This window comes from Anabrus simplex, chromosome 2 (genome assembly GCF_040414725.1).
Source record: "Anabrus simplex isolate iqAnaSimp1 chromosome 2, ASM4041472v1, whole genome shotgun sequence".
Taxonomy (NCBI): Eukaryota; Metazoa; Arthropoda; class Insecta; order Orthoptera; family Tettigoniidae; genus Anabrus; species Anabrus simplex.
Window position 1 is genome coordinate 632,786,089 of NC_090266.1, and position 15,829 is coordinate 632,801,917.

The window sequence follows — 15,829 nt, forward strand, 5'->3', positions numbered from 1 at the left end:
TGACAGATTCATTACGTTGTTTGACAAAAACATGAATCTTATAACACTGCGGCTTTGAAAGAATATGGTTAACAGTTTCTCATAAACTATAAAAGTAAGTATTAACTATAATTGTATTTAGTCTGATATTGTCTGTACGTAACCAGTTTTAGATCAGTTGTTCATTTTCACTCATTTAGTTTGAGTCTTTGGCTGAATGGTCATCGTCAAGGCCTTGGGTCAGAGGGTCCCGGGATCGATTTCCGGACGGGTCGGGGATTTGATCATAAATGGTTAATTCCATTGACTCGGGGACTGGGTGTTTGTTGTCGCAATTGCTTTCCTCTTCATATACACAGAACTCGTTAAACTACCAAACACCACAGAATAAAGCTCTCCCCAATATGGTTGGCGTCAGGAAGGGCATCCTGCCGTAAAACATGGCCAAGTACACATGTGTTAAAAATTCGCACCAGTGACACACCAGGATGTGGGAAACGCGGTAGCAGAAGGAAAAGAAGGCAATTTGTTTCCATTTGTGACTGGTTATTATCTACGTTTTCGTTTTACATTGTGAATACTTCTATCATGAACTAATTTTACGTGTAATTTTTGTGTTAAAAGTTTATGTTTTGTTGTCATTGTTAATGGCCCTTAATAGCTGCCACAAGAACACGCATTGAACTTTTGACCTGTCAAATGTTCGTATGAGCGGAGTTCGCAGATCGATGTATTCGTGATGGTTAACTTGCACATTACGTGGATTCCATGAATGTAATAGACTGCACTTATTTAGCCACTACACTTTGTTTTGTTGGGACAATATTCGAATACTTTGAAATGCAGTCGATCCCTTCGTGTTATTTGTTCTAGTGCTCAATTAATGCCCGTAACCTACGAACTTCGTGCCAGTAACGCAATTCAGTCAATCTGCTGGTACACGTGAGTTAGGAGTTGTGGCACGCATGGCAGAGAGCTCCACCCCCTCCCCACTCCGCCCCCACCACCACCTGGCCGTACTGTCCCGACACAAGCTCCAAGTCCCGCGCTGAGTCTGCTGAAGGCTGAACGCACCTGCAGGTCACCGGCCGTTTTTCGGTGAGTACACACACACTTTCAATGTCAGAAAGATTTTGTGAGAAATGGCAGCAAAACGCTCACTACAAATCGCTTATTTACACGTTACAGAACAACTGGACGTGTATAGTAAAAAATAAAAAATAAAAAAAATAACATGTCGGTTTTTTACTTTATTTGAATTGAGTAAAGGTTTTTGAATCCAAAAATATGTAAAATGTGTAAGATCCTGTATCAAAAGTGTATTTTAAATGACTATTTAAATATGGCGGCACAACTGCCCCCCTCCCTCCTCAGCTAACATTAAATTTCCGAAAGAGACATATTTTTAATGTTTAGGTTCATATTACTTAGGAACAGTAAGAGTTAGAGCAATCAAGCTCATTTCTCTGCTTTTGGTTAAAATCTGCACGGAAGACCTGCAAAAAAGAATATTGTTGACGTAGTACGGTAATAACCACCTCCAAATAGTTGGAAGTATATTTTCCTTTTGAGAGCCTATTTTAATAGAGTAAACACTTTTTGGATGCACTTATAAATTCATATTTTAGGTACTAGTGTTATTAACATAATAATAATAATAATAATAATAATAATATGCCGGGCGAGATGGCTGTGCGGTTAGAGGCGCGCGGCTGTGAGCCTGCATCCGGGAGATATTGGGTTCGAATCCCACTGTCGGCAGCCTTGATGATGGTTTTCCGTGGTTTCCCATTTTCACACCTATCCTATCGTCGCCATAAGACCTATCTGTGTCGGTGCGACGTAAAGCCACTAGAATAATAATAATAATAATAATAATAATAATAATAATAATAATAATAATAATAATAATTTTATATCCCTCTAACAACTACTACGGATTTTTGGTCGCCGAGATGCCAGAATTTTGTCCCGTAGAAGTTCTTTGACGTGCCAGTAAATCTACCAGTAGGAGGCTGACGTATTTGAGCACCTTCAAATACAGCCGGAGTGAGCCATAATCGTTTGAACTATTGCTGTCTAAAAAAACAATTAAGCGTCATCATGTAATAACTTCCATTGAATACTGTACGTACATTTGTGGAATAAATGTTAATTGTTAAATGTAATTTGTTGCTTTTTGCATCCCTTGTGATGATTTAAATGAGATAATTGATATTAAGTATTTATTTTTCCCTAGTTGACGTTAAGAGGCGTGCAAAATATTGGCAATCATCAAACAGTTTCTTAGGTATGGACCTACAAAATGTATCTTAAAACATACAAACTTCTCATCTTGGTATTCTAAAACTCCTTTACTTGTCACATTCTGACTGCGATTTTGGGTTCAGATCTATTTTAATTCTGCAAACAGATTTGTAAACAAATTTGTATACATTAGAAGCTAATTTTATAGAAACGGGAAAATTTACTGTATTGTTTACTTCAGAACATCATGTTTACACATTTTGCGTGTTTACAATAATAAAAAGTTCCCAGAAAATGTTATTTAACTGCTTTAAACATGCTCTGTATCCTTTCAGTTGTCCAATTGTATAGTCCCGTTTTCTGTGCAGTTTGGCCCAGTCTATCTGCATTTATTTCTTTTTGGTGTGTCAGGTATTTATACCAGTGGGTTTTCTAGTACATTACAGAAACTCTTAAGAAATATAAAATAATCGACCTTTCTCGCATTCTTCAAAACTATTTAGCAGCTGGTGATTGTAAATAGCATATTATCATTATTATGAATGTTATTATTATCATATCATAATAAGATGCTATTTGTTTTACGTCCCACTGACTTTAGTTTTATTGTTTTGGAGCTGCCGAGATGCCGCAGTTTTGTCCTGCAGGAGTTCTTTAACGTGCCGGTAAATCTACGGACACGAGGCTGACGTATTTGAGCACCTTCAAATACCACCGGACTGAGCCAGGATCGAACCTGCCAAGTTGGGCTCAGAAGGCCAGCGTTCTACCATCATCCGAGCTACTCAGCCCGTTATTATTATTATTATTATTATTATTATTATTATTATTATTATTATTATTATTATTATTATTATTATTATTATTATTGCCGGCCCCGTGGTGTAGCGGTAGCGTGTCTGCCTCTCGCCCGGAGACCCCGGGTTCGATTCCCGGCCAGGTCAGGGATTTTTCCCTCGACCTGAGGGCTGGTTCGAGGTCCACTCAACCTACGTGATTAGAATTGAGGAGCTATCTGACGGTGAGATGACGGCTCCGGTCTCGAAAGCCTACAATAACGGCCGAGAGGATGCGTCGTGCTGACCACACGACCCTCGTAATTTGCAGACCTTCGGGCTGAGCAGCGGTCGCGGGGCAGACCAAGGCCCTTTCAAGGGCTTTAAGTGCCGTGGGTTTATTATTATTATTATTATTATTATTATTATTATTATTATTATTATTATTATTATTATTATTATTATTATTATGCTATTATTTCAGGTTGTATTAACCATTTTAGAGATTTGAACATCAGTCTAGGCTACTTATGTGGTTGTAACCTCTCGGGTAACTGGTTTTATTGTGGCATGTGTAATTCCTTTAGCTACCGTAATTATTTGGGGATAATAATGAGTGCTTGAGGTGAGTACAATCTGAGATTTTTTGGAAAGTGGTGGGGGTATCATGTTCAGAATAGCCTTTATTGGCGTCGGGATTCAACACGACGACCATTAAATGGTCGATTTATGCACCCTTCTTTCGTTTCTAGCATCTTTGTTTTATTGTGTGGTATAAAATAAACTACAGTCCGGATCCATGGCTAAATGATTAGCGCGCTGACCTTTGGTTCAAGGGGTCCCGAGTTCGATTCCCGGTCTAATCGGGGATTTTATTCTTAATTGGTTAAGTGCGATGGCTTGGGGGCTGGGTGTGCGTGACGTCTTCATCATTAGAAAATCATAGATATGGCTCCATCCTCATAGACGCGCAGGTCGTCTATATGGCGTCAGTTCACCTCTCTGGAGGTTACACTTATAAAGCAAACAAAAAGGAAAGAAAAAGTAGACTATACCTTATCATCTGTGATTATAGCAAACTTCGAGCATTTTACATTAAGTTATGTGATAAATCGTAAGCATATTCCCAATGCAAATTTCAAACATTCCGAAGTGTGGGTGCTGAAATTAGAAAATTTTAACATTTTAATAGTTCCTGAAATATTTAGATAAAACATGTAGAAGCCAGCAAGTTTTTGGGTTTTGTGGCTGTTGATATCGTGATTATAGCCACAAGACCTCTTGTTTTGCGTAGAATACGAACAACATGGACGTGAATTTTCATTTCCTGAATTCTATAAATATTGAACGGGATTCGAACTATAACCACCTCTAGTGAGCATCTAGTGACGATGTGACTTAGTTGTCACATCTCTTAAGAAATTCGAAATTAGAAATGCTAGTGTTCGAAACGTTCGACATAGAGCAGTGAGGGCACGGGCAAGGACTCCTTACAATGAATACGTTGTTTTTCGTTCTAAGAGGTAAACAAACTTAAAGTTTTGAGGTATTTTAAATAGGCTACCGTATATATTGGTTAATGAGGAATCCGAGCTATAGGAATGCGATTTTTCATTTCAAAAACCTAATCTTAATTGACCGAAGTTTGATCCACAGCCACGTTAGTGAGTTTGTAATGACGTAATGACTATGCTACTGAGGAAAATCTTCTTTGGTAATATCCCGTGTACTCTAAACCTTAGTAGAATTTGTATGTCAGTTTATCTTATTGAATGTCTTTATTGTGTGGATTGTAATTATCTCAGGGCTAAGATTTGAAATGATGCTCGGGGAGTTGATTTCAAATAGAACGTGTTAACAGATGTGGAAAAAATCCCAAAGAAAGATCAAATTCAGGATAACCACGAATAGAAATCCTGAACTCTGACTTTTCATACCTAATCACGGGACCTGTACTAACTTACTCATCTGTGAAAGGAGATCGTAGAGATTTTCCACAGGTATGTTCAGAAATTGTATGTAATTTCTATTTTGAAATTACGTTATAAATCAATCAATCAATCAATCAATCAATCAATCAATCAATCAATCAATCAATCAATCAATCAATCAATCAATCAATCAATCAATCAATCAATCAATCAATCAATCAATCAATCAATCAATCAATCAATCAATCAATCAATCAATCAATCAATCAATCAATCAATCAATCAATCAATCAATCAATCAATCAATCGTCTGCATTTAGAGCTGTCACCCAGGTGACAGATTCTCTACCAATTGTTTGTCTAGTTTTTTAAAAAATGATGTGAAAGAACTAGGAAATTTACCGAACATTTCTCTCGATCAATTGTTCAACTCCCTAATTCATCTTCTTCTAAATTAATATTTGCACCAATTTGTCCTCTTGAATCCCAACTATCTCTTCATGTTATGATATATCCTACCTTTTAAAGCTCCATTCAAGCTTATTCGTCTACTGATGTCATTCCAAGCAATCTCTCCAATGACAGCTTGGAACATACCGCTTAGTCGAGCAGCTCTTCTCCTTGCTCCAAACTCTTCCCAGCCCAGAGTTTGCAACATTTTCGTAACACTACTCTTTTATTGGAAATCACCCAGAACAAATCGCTCTGCTTTCCTTTGGATCTTTTCTAGTTCTTGTATTAAGTAATCCTGGTGTGGGCCCTATACACTGGAACCATACTCTAAATGGGCTTACCACCGGGCGAGTTGGCCGTGCGGTTAGAGGCGCGCGGCTATGAGCTTGCATCCGGGAGAGAGTGGCCTCGAATCCCGCTGTCGGCAGCCCTGAAGATGGTTTTCCGTGGTTTTCCATTTTCACACCAGGCAAATGCTGAGGCTGTACCTTAATTAAGGCTACGGCAGCTTATTTCCAATTCCTAGGCCTTTCCTATCCCATCGACGCCTTAAGAGCTATCTGTGTCGGTTCGACGTAAAGCCACTGGCAAAAAAGGGCTTACCTGTGACTTATACGCCCTATTTTTACATCTTTACTGCATCCCCTAAATATCCTCATAATCAATCAATCTGCAAACTTTATTTACAACATGTCTTATTTGATTACTCCAATGGTGATCTTTCATTATATTAACATCTAGGTACTTACAGCGATCGTCGTGAGTGCCATCATCCCATCAGAACTTACCCTTTTAAGTTTTAAACTTCACAATAGCATGCAAGATTTTGGCAAGATTTGCAGAGTTGTAAGCCAACATTCAATTACGGTCAAGCTGCTAAAATGATTACCAATCTTAAGCTTATTTCTTAATCTCTGAGCATATATCTTTCAATATTCTCTGTTGAGGACATATTTTATTAAGCGTCATGATACGTGTCTCAGGATGATTGATCAAACTGATTTATGTCAAAATGGAATGTTAGGATGGTGTTTATTTCTATTTTATACCTATTTGTGTTTATTATAGCCTATTTTAACCTGGAAGAAGTGATAAACACAGTAGGTTAGCTAGTGGCTTTCATCACCAACGACGAGTTCGAATCCTGATATCTTCGGGATGGAGTTTTCATCTGAAAAAGTGATATGGTTTCGGGAATGACATTCGGCCTTACAATTCCGAGCAAAACCCAAAACGAGGACGACGGGTCAAGCGACCTGAAAAATAAGAGGAGAACATGAAGATTGTTATTCAATCGAAGGATTGGAACAGTATGTTACACTGCCTGACAAAATAAATTAAGCACCCAGAAGGAGTGGTTGAAAGTGAATGAAACTACATGTGCTGAAAGACAAGGTGCCTTTACTGAACTGATTACAGTACGGGGTGAAAGAGACAAGACCGTTGGTAGTTACAGGTGGAATGTTGGCGCCAGGTCAGTAGGGCGTCGCAACCCACCCCCTAGACATTCCATAGACACACGTGCCATATGTGGACGTGCATTATCTTGTTGGAACACTGACCCAGGGTGCTGTGCCATAAGGGGTAGGACGTGTGGACGCAGAATGTCTGTGACGTATCGCTGTGCCGTCAAAGTCTGTCGAAGCACTATTAGAGGTGACATGAAGGCATATCCTATGGCTCCCGACACCATTATGCCAGGGATTACGCCTGTCTGTCTTTCCACAGTATGAGCAGGATCTGCCCTCTGCCCTCGAAGCCGCTAAACCCGCACACGTTGTTCTTCGGAGGTCATGGAGAAGCGGGACTCATCACTGAACATGATGCGATGCCAGTCGTCCTCTGTCCATGCCTCACGGGCAAGGCACCACTCCAAACGCAGGCGTTGGTGTTCTGGTGTGAATGACAACCATCGCATTGGGCGGTAAGACCCCAATCCGGCGGATGCGAGTCGTTGAGACACTGTGCGGGAACACACATGATGTTGTAGAGTCTCCTGTACGTGTCGCGGATGGCGGGTGCCGAAGTTATGGGATCCGCAATGCTTGGCGCACCATACGACGGTCCTCCCTCGGGGTGGTGTTTCTTGGTCGACCAGAAACTGCACAACGTGATGGGGTGCCCTCTTGTACCCATTGAGTCCAACATCGGTCCACTGTGACATCTGCATGGCCCACATGCCTGGTAATTGCACGATACGACCAACCAGTCTCATGCAGTCCCACAATGCGGCCTCTGTCAAATGCTGTCAGTTGGTGGATAGACTGTCTAACGCGTCTGCGAGGCATCGCGTGTGCTTCGTACTGTACGTAGTCCTCTCTGCACGTCTTGCTTAACTGTCTGACTCACAGCAGTTCTTCTTCTTCTTCTTAGGATTTTCTTGGGCGCTGCTGAAAAGCCATTACCCAGTCCAAAACTCACAGCAGTTGACTGGTAACAACTTATCAACAACAGGACGGTGCCATCACGAAGGCACTCTGGTGGGCGTTCTACACATTACAGATCGTTGTAAATCTAATCATTTACTCATAAATCAATGGTATGCATGTACACCGAAACGGGATAATATTGGACCACTCCTTCTGGGTGCTTAACTTTTTTGTTAGGCAGTGTTTATTGTTATCCGTTCTTTTTGTTACTGATTTAACGTCGCACTAACACATCAAAGATTTTCGGCGAGGGAATTATTAGGAAGGTAGTGGCCATGGCCTTAATTTTGGTACCGGGCGAGTTGGCCGTGCGCGTAGAGGCGCGCGGCTGTGAGCTTGCATCCGGGAGATAGTAGGTTCGAATCCCACTATCGGCAGCCCTGAAGATGGTTTTCCGTGGTTTCCCATTTTCACACCAGGCAAATGCTGGGGCTGTACCTTAATTAAGGCCACGGCCGCTTCCTTCCAACTCCTAGGCCTTTCCTATCCCATCGTCGCCATAAGACCTATCTGTGTCGGTGCGACGTAAAGCCCCTAGCAAAAAATTAATTTTGGTACAGTCCCCAGCCTTTGCTCGGTGTGAAAATGGGAAACCACGGAGGACCATCTTCAGGGCTGCCGACGGGCGGTGGGATTCGAACACTCCATCTCCTGAATTGAAGCGCACAGCTGCTCGACCCTAACCGCTTGACCAGCTCGCTCGGTATACTGTATATCGTTATCTGTTTGCGGTAAGACCAAACGCTACATATCAGAACCTGGTTTTCTTTACCTGCTGAAGCCCATTTCATGTTATGAATGAGACAGTTATGGACTAGTAAAATTATATTTCTAGAATACCAAGGCCTGTTTCCTTTCGTTCTTAGACAGAGGAGTAAAAATGCTGAATTTCATCTGCAGGTTACTTATAACATGGTATTGAGTTTATTCACTGCAGGGCATTTTCGAATTTATGTGGGTTAAGATTAAGATTTGCATTAATTTTCCTGTCGAACCATTACCCCTCACCATTCCCTAAATTCCTCTAAATATTTTATACCTAAGGGCACTAAGAGATAGCGTCAGTTATTTAGATTTGATAAATACTATTTAAACGGGTTAAATGAAAATACGCGTACAAAACGTTTTTATTATAAGAATGAAATTACGGAAACCTGTAAATTAAAAGAAACTATCCGACTCTACTAACACCATTTTAGAAGAACTTTCACTTATCGCAAGTATCAGGTACCAAGCGATTAAGCTCAGACGATATTGGTCTACCACGTATTAATATTACGTAACTATGTATAAGTCCGCCTCTTTGGTGCAGTGATTAGTGTGATTAGCTGCCATCTCCGGAGGCCCCGGTTCGATTCCCGGCTCTACCACGAAATTTGTACAATGGTACGAGGGCTGGAACGGAGCCCACTCCGCCTCAACTGAGTAGAGGGGCGGGGATTTAAATCCCACCTCAGCCATCTTCGAAGTGGTTTGCTGTTGTTTCCCACTTCTTCTCCAGGAAAATGCCGGGATGGAACTTCACTTAACCCTAGTACCACAACGTTCATTTCTTGGAACTAGAATCACAACGTGGGATCACCCACGACCCTATATTTGAACAAATTATTTAGGCATTGAATAACATATGTTCTACTTGAAATAAGGAAATTACATACATTTGAGTATATTAAGCTCAAAACATAAAGAAATTTACCAAAAATGTCAAGTAATATTGTTTACAGAACAATTTAATTAAAAGTGCGTTTTTTTGAATATTAAACACTTGTCTACGTGAATATTTAGTGTCTTATTGTTTATATCTTCGCAATATTTAGCTTAAAATAAACAAATCACTTATATATTTTCAAGTTAAGTTCAGATAAGAAAGTAATTAAAACTGTATTACCACACAATATGATGTACGTATCTTTGTTATCAAAAGTGTGTTCCTTTTCTTGGTTTTGATGTTCGACATTTTCCACGGTGAGTAATCACTATCTTACGGCTGGCATTATTCACATACATTATTCCTATGTTCTGCACATAGGCTTTTAGAGCAGGAACAGCAAGTTGCTACACCTTTTCGGTCCCTGGTTCCAGGACAGAAAGCACATCGTCCTGATCGTCACTCAATTGGCGCAGTAACGTCACTGTGCTCCTCCTCATAACCAAGTACTTTGTGAATGTCATTTCTGAATTGCCTTGGAAGCCTCTTGTTTACCATTCTAGTCTTCATAATTTCTTCACATAGTCCTAGGGCAAGATGTTTTAGGAAATCTAAGCGTTTGATAATTTTCCGTCTTTTACCAGTATTTATACCACCGGGCGAGTTAGTCGTGCGGTTAGGGGCGCGCAGCTGTGAGCTTTTTCCGGGAGATAGTGAGTTCGAACCTCACTGTCGGCAGCCCTATAGATGGTTTTCCGTGGTTTCCCATTTTCACACCAGGCAAATGCTGGGGCTAAACCTTAATTAAGGCCACGGCCACTTCCTTCCCATTCCTAGGCCTTTCCTGTCCCATCGTCGCCATAAGACCTATCTGTGTCGGTGCTACGTAAAACAAATAGCAAAAAAGTCTTTGTGCAGTGCCATTGTTTGATAACTTTACCAATAAAACACTCCACTACAAACAGTTCACCACAGACGAATACTTTACACAACTCACAACGTGGAGTCATATGCGACCCAAGAGCCTTTAACTTTGAATATAAATAGCGGGAGAAAATAATGCAACCACTGGATTCAAGAACGTGTCAAGCACTGAAGGTACTGGAAGCATCAGCTTCCTTGATCATAGAGGCGCATGGGCAAAATCGTTTTAGTGGTCAGGCGAGGGTCGCCCACGACCCCACGTTGTGGTTCTAGGGTTAAGGCCACGGCCGCTTCCTTCCCTCTTCCTTGTCTATCCCTTCCAATCTTCCCATCCACCACAAGGCCCCTGTTCAGCATAGCAGGTGAGGCCGCCTGGGCGAAGTACTGGTCATTCTCCCCAGTTGTATCCCCGACCAAGAGTCTGAAGCTCCAGGACACTGCCCTTGAGGCGGTAGAGGTGGGATCCCTCGCTGTGTCCGAGGGAAAAGCCGACCCTGGAGGGTAAACAGATGATTATGATGATGATGATGATGATGATGATGATGATGATGATCGAGAAACTTCAACGTTATTCAAGACTCGTAAGGTTAATGAAAATATTCAGTGATGATCAAGACTTTCAGTGTTACCGAAAAACAATATATTGTTGAAAAACGTGCAGTGTTAATGAGGACATTCATGATTAATGGAAACCTTTAATGTTAATCAACACTTTCAATATCAGGGGAAAATTCTCAGTGTTACCGAAAATATTAATGAAGCTTTTAATGGTTATGAACTGTCTATTCTAGCCATAGTATACTCGCTCTTTTTCTGATTCACTCAGTTTTAGTAACATGCCCTTTTTTGTGTTACCTTTACGTAATAACTTAATTTGTATTTTATTCTGAACCTTGAATATTGCTAAATGTCTAATATACTCCAAGATCCTTCATATTTTTCTCCATTGATCTTTCTAAAATATTTTCAGTCGCTCGTTTTATGCAAATCTCCTTGTCCGTATCTTAATTTTACTCAGTACCTCGTCATTATGATTGATGTGACCTTCAATTTTTAAAAACTTTTATTGAAACAAAGAAGCGGACGTCCACGGTTCAGAACGCTTTTATACATGTTAGGTATAATCTTTAAGTCATTCTCTTTAATACAGTATGCACTAGGCTATATATGTAATCTAAATGTTGAAATATCACCTCTAAATTTTGTGTGAAATACTTCATTTCCATGGCAATTCTCCTATTTAACACTTTTCTCCTGTCCCAAGGTGTTTGTTGGAATTTGTCACTGTCCTGAACTAGCTTATACAGTTTGGATTGATTAGGGGAGAGTCCTGCAGTACCGGCCAACTTAACGTTTTCCCTTATAAAAAATAAAATGCTGTTCGGTATGAGATTTTCATACAATAATCTTGTACTTCATTAAATGCTTTTGCAATGTCAGGGTGTGATTTCCATAAAATCTTACTAAAAGTTTCTAATATTTAAAAATACAACAAAGCTTAATTTCCAAGGACTGCGAAAACCTTCTTCCAGTACCGGCCACTTAGCATTTTCTAAGATTTATATGTCTAATAAATTACTAACATCAAAGAAATACAGAATGAACTCGACAACACATAATTATTGGAATTGACATCCACTAACTTCAAGTTTGATTTAATTTTTGCTATTATTACAAATAAAATACAAAATATTACCTTGGTCCACACATCCAACATTTGGTACACTGCACCCATTCTTCATCCAATGACTCACAACAAATAATGCATAATGTGTTTTCTTCCATTTCCTTAGTATTTACAAAATAATCATAATAAACCCGCTTTCCGGTAGTTTTGTTTCCCTTGTTGTACTGGTGTGGTACTTTCGAATGCTCGGCCAATGCGAATGCTAATTGTAAAAATGTGTTCCTTCTCAGGGACATGAAGATTATCTAGATACTTCATATAAGTAACCAACTGATTTTAAATATAGTAATGAAAGGATTTTTTAATTCGTCCCATCTGAGGAGTTAGATCCACAACCACACCAACTCTAAGTGCTCTCAGACGATCTCCTAACGTACTTCTTGGCGCACAAATAGCCTCAGCAGCCTGCCTTGCAGTCATTTTGTTAGAAATAATTTAGTTTAGTGCCATCTTCATCCCGTCCTCGGTCCACTTTTATTTTATTTTACCCCTTTTCTCGGTCATTTTACACCGGAAAGTGATAAGAAGTGGATATAATTTTATTTCTTTAAAAGTCCTATTGGCCGGTACTGGAAAACATATGGGTGGCCGGTACCTACTGTACGAAACTCACGTGAAGGATCTTCCCCGACTGAATATTGTTTAAGAGATGATATCGTGAAACTCTTACTAGCTATAGCATCCTCAATGAATGTATATAATATATAAGTAAAAACAAAATCAACAGCTTACCTGGAAATGGAGTACCTGGGACTTGAAAGTAACTTTTCGCGGGCGATCGTAAGCCAGCCACCGTACAACACTCACATCTCACACAAGACTGAACGCTAAACGAAACCCCCAAAGTATGACATGCCGGAATGTAGCATCCTTCATATGCCACCTGTAAGCTACTAGCCTACCATATAGCACCTGGAACGAGAACCAGCAATGGCCGGTACTGCAAGCCGGCCGGTACTGTAGGACTCTCCCCCTGTTTACGTCTGTCTTGTATTGCGCCTCTCACTTACCAATGTACTCCTGAACTGGCGGTATTTTATTCTGCTCCACTGTCAATTAGGAATCATATCTCTATGCTGTCGATGATTCTACTTAATGTTATGGATTTGGGTGTTTAAAATTTGATGATGGTAATATTTTCATTAAACGAACCCTCCTCAAAATCTTTAATTTATACTTTGAGTTTATGGATCACTATATTTACTGCAAAAGTATCCCTTGAACTTGGGTTACCCTTACACATAGCAGATTATCTACTATTTTCTCTTATATTAATATTAGGCAAGGATTGTGTATTATGAAAGAAAATAAAGAATATGCAGTATATCGTCGCTGCGCCACGAAATATATTTATGCTCGACGAAGCCGAAATATAAATATTATATGCTAGAAAACTGAATCTTAATGAGTCTCATTATAGTTCAAGTTCCATTATGATATAGGTTCTCCACCAATCAGAGTTCAGATTTTCATTATGATACAGGTTCTCCACCAATCAGAGTTCAGATTTTCATTATGATACAGGTTCTCCACAAATCAGAGTTCAGATTTTCCTTATGATATACTGTTTGACCAATTAGGTAAGGAGAGCGTCGCACCTGCGCCTCAACGCACTAGCTTCGCACTTGTTTCCAAAATCAAACATGAAGGACACACATACTAACATCAATGCATCTTCTACTTCCAATATTCCACAACAGCACGGCACATTCCTGCAAATTCACTTCACCAACTGAACAACGAACAATTTTTATTTGTAATAAAGCTTTGAAAACATATGACATTATCAAGGTTTCTGATCCACTCACGGAAAATCAATAACCCAGCGCACGCGCTCTGCGCTCTGTTCAGTAAACTCAACTTTCAAGTGACATCTCGACAGAAATTTATGAATATTTAAAAAATAGAGTTATATTTATCGTCGAGCATAAGCAGTCGTATCCCACTCGCCTATAATGGTAATTAAGACACTCGTGTGGAAATTATAAAACTGACTTCGCCCGTTTTATAAACATACTCGTGTCTTGTTGCATAATGTACTGTTATGCGACAATGTGGAGGGGAGAAATACTGACCCGCAGCACAGGTATCACTTACAAGGAGAGGCCGGTCCCAGCGTCCAGCCGATTTCAACGAGCTTCAATGTACCCGTTTTTAAAATTAAAAAAACACTAAAAGTACACGTGGGTCCTCGGGAAGCAAAACTAACACAGACGCGCGCTCAATAGTGTCTCAGGCTTAAGGGAAAAATTCTGACACTGATAAAAATAAATTTCACTAGGGTTCCTAAGACCCAGGTGTACCAGTTACGGTTTTTTAATTCACCTTTTCAAAATTACAAAAGTACAAAGTACGAATCACGCTTCTTAATCAATCAAAAAGAAAAAAAAGCATGACAGTTTAAAGAAATGTATTGAGCTGAAAACTAAAAGCACACCTGTAGAATTGTACAAAAGTGTTGAGACTAATAGAGACACTAAACTGTACTTTATAATTTAAAGAAAGAAATACAAAAATTAGTATAACACTCTTTTGAAAAATATACAAAGCCATCTCACTGTTGTCAGTTCTCATTACATCACCGTGTAAATACATAAAATAAAACATTTAAAAATAAAGTAAATGTTCCACAAATTTCTCTATATTGAGTTTTTTTTACCATGTCCCAACGAGCAGTCTTGATTGATCTGATAAAGTACACTAAAGTCCATCCATTCTTATCGTATGATGTCAAATTCCAACGCACTGCCGCCGCTAGCAACCAAGTTACAGCATTCACTTCTGATATTTACTCCAGTTGAAATTCGCCAATCATTAACTGCTCATTCGATAAAGAAGACAGACCACCTTGTATTGACAGTCATGTCCAGACAGGTCGCGCTTCTCGACAAGATGTAACTCGGTGCACTGCGGTATCGAGCTCGCCGCAATGTCCACACTTATTATCTTCAGACAAGTTTTGACGATAGCTTTGTGTTGCTGTTGGAACGATGTCGTTAATTACCGAGTAGACTGATGATCTCCACTGTGTTGGTACTTGTATGTTGTTAGCATCTGACCACAGCATTTTCTATTTTCTTCGAAGGAATTTTTATTCAGTCGGTACTAATCTCTGTAATCCTTTCAGCAGGTAAGTGTATAAATTCTTTGTCGAGTGAAATTCTTTTCCGATCCTGCAGGAGACTGTCAAGGATACCAACGATGGTTCGGAAAGCAGGATGTATATGCCTATGTCGACCACCTCTTACATCAGGCTCCAGAGGTTGAAGAAATGTCAGTTCTGTTCGAGTGTGCAACCCCGATAGTGATTTAAGTATCGTTCTTCCCAGTAGAGCCTTACATTTCAGGTCTACACAGATTAGGTTGAGTCCTCCATGTGTAATCGGCAAGTACAGCTGATCACGTCTCACCCGAAACAGAGAACCTCGCCAAAGATAGTGGTCTAGACAAAGTTCTACACACTGTTATTTGTTTTGTTGCAGGTATAACTTGCGCAAAGTACCATATTTTAGATAAAGCAAACACATTAATATGCCATACTTTTTGGATGAAATTCAGAGACATAGTATGCTGCTGCATTAAGGTGTTTCTAACGTTATTAGTTATCGACGTCCAATTCTCGTTTAGCATATCTTTAAAATTTTGTTGTAAAACCATTCCTAAGATCTTCAACTTAGTTGCAATGGGCAGTGATCGATTAGGCGCAGGTGATTGCTGTCGGCCAAGAAGCAGCGTTCCGGACTGTTTCTTATTTA

At 39.8% G+C, this 15,829-nt stretch overlaps 1 protein-coding gene across 1 annotated transcript in view; it reads left to right on the forward strand.

Annotated features, from left to right (window-relative positions):
- Positions 1–1,025: 1,025 nt before the first annotated feature.
- LOC136862974 (MAM and LDL-receptor class A domain-containing protein 2) overlaps positions 1,026–15,829 on the forward strand; it is a 348,511-nt gene continuing 333,707 nt past the window's right edge. Inside the window, exon 1 of the mRNA XM_067139270.2 lies at positions 1,026–1,077. The gene's annotated coding sequence lies outside the window, so the exon portion shown is untranslated. The remainder of the gene's footprint in view (positions 1,078–15,829) is intronic.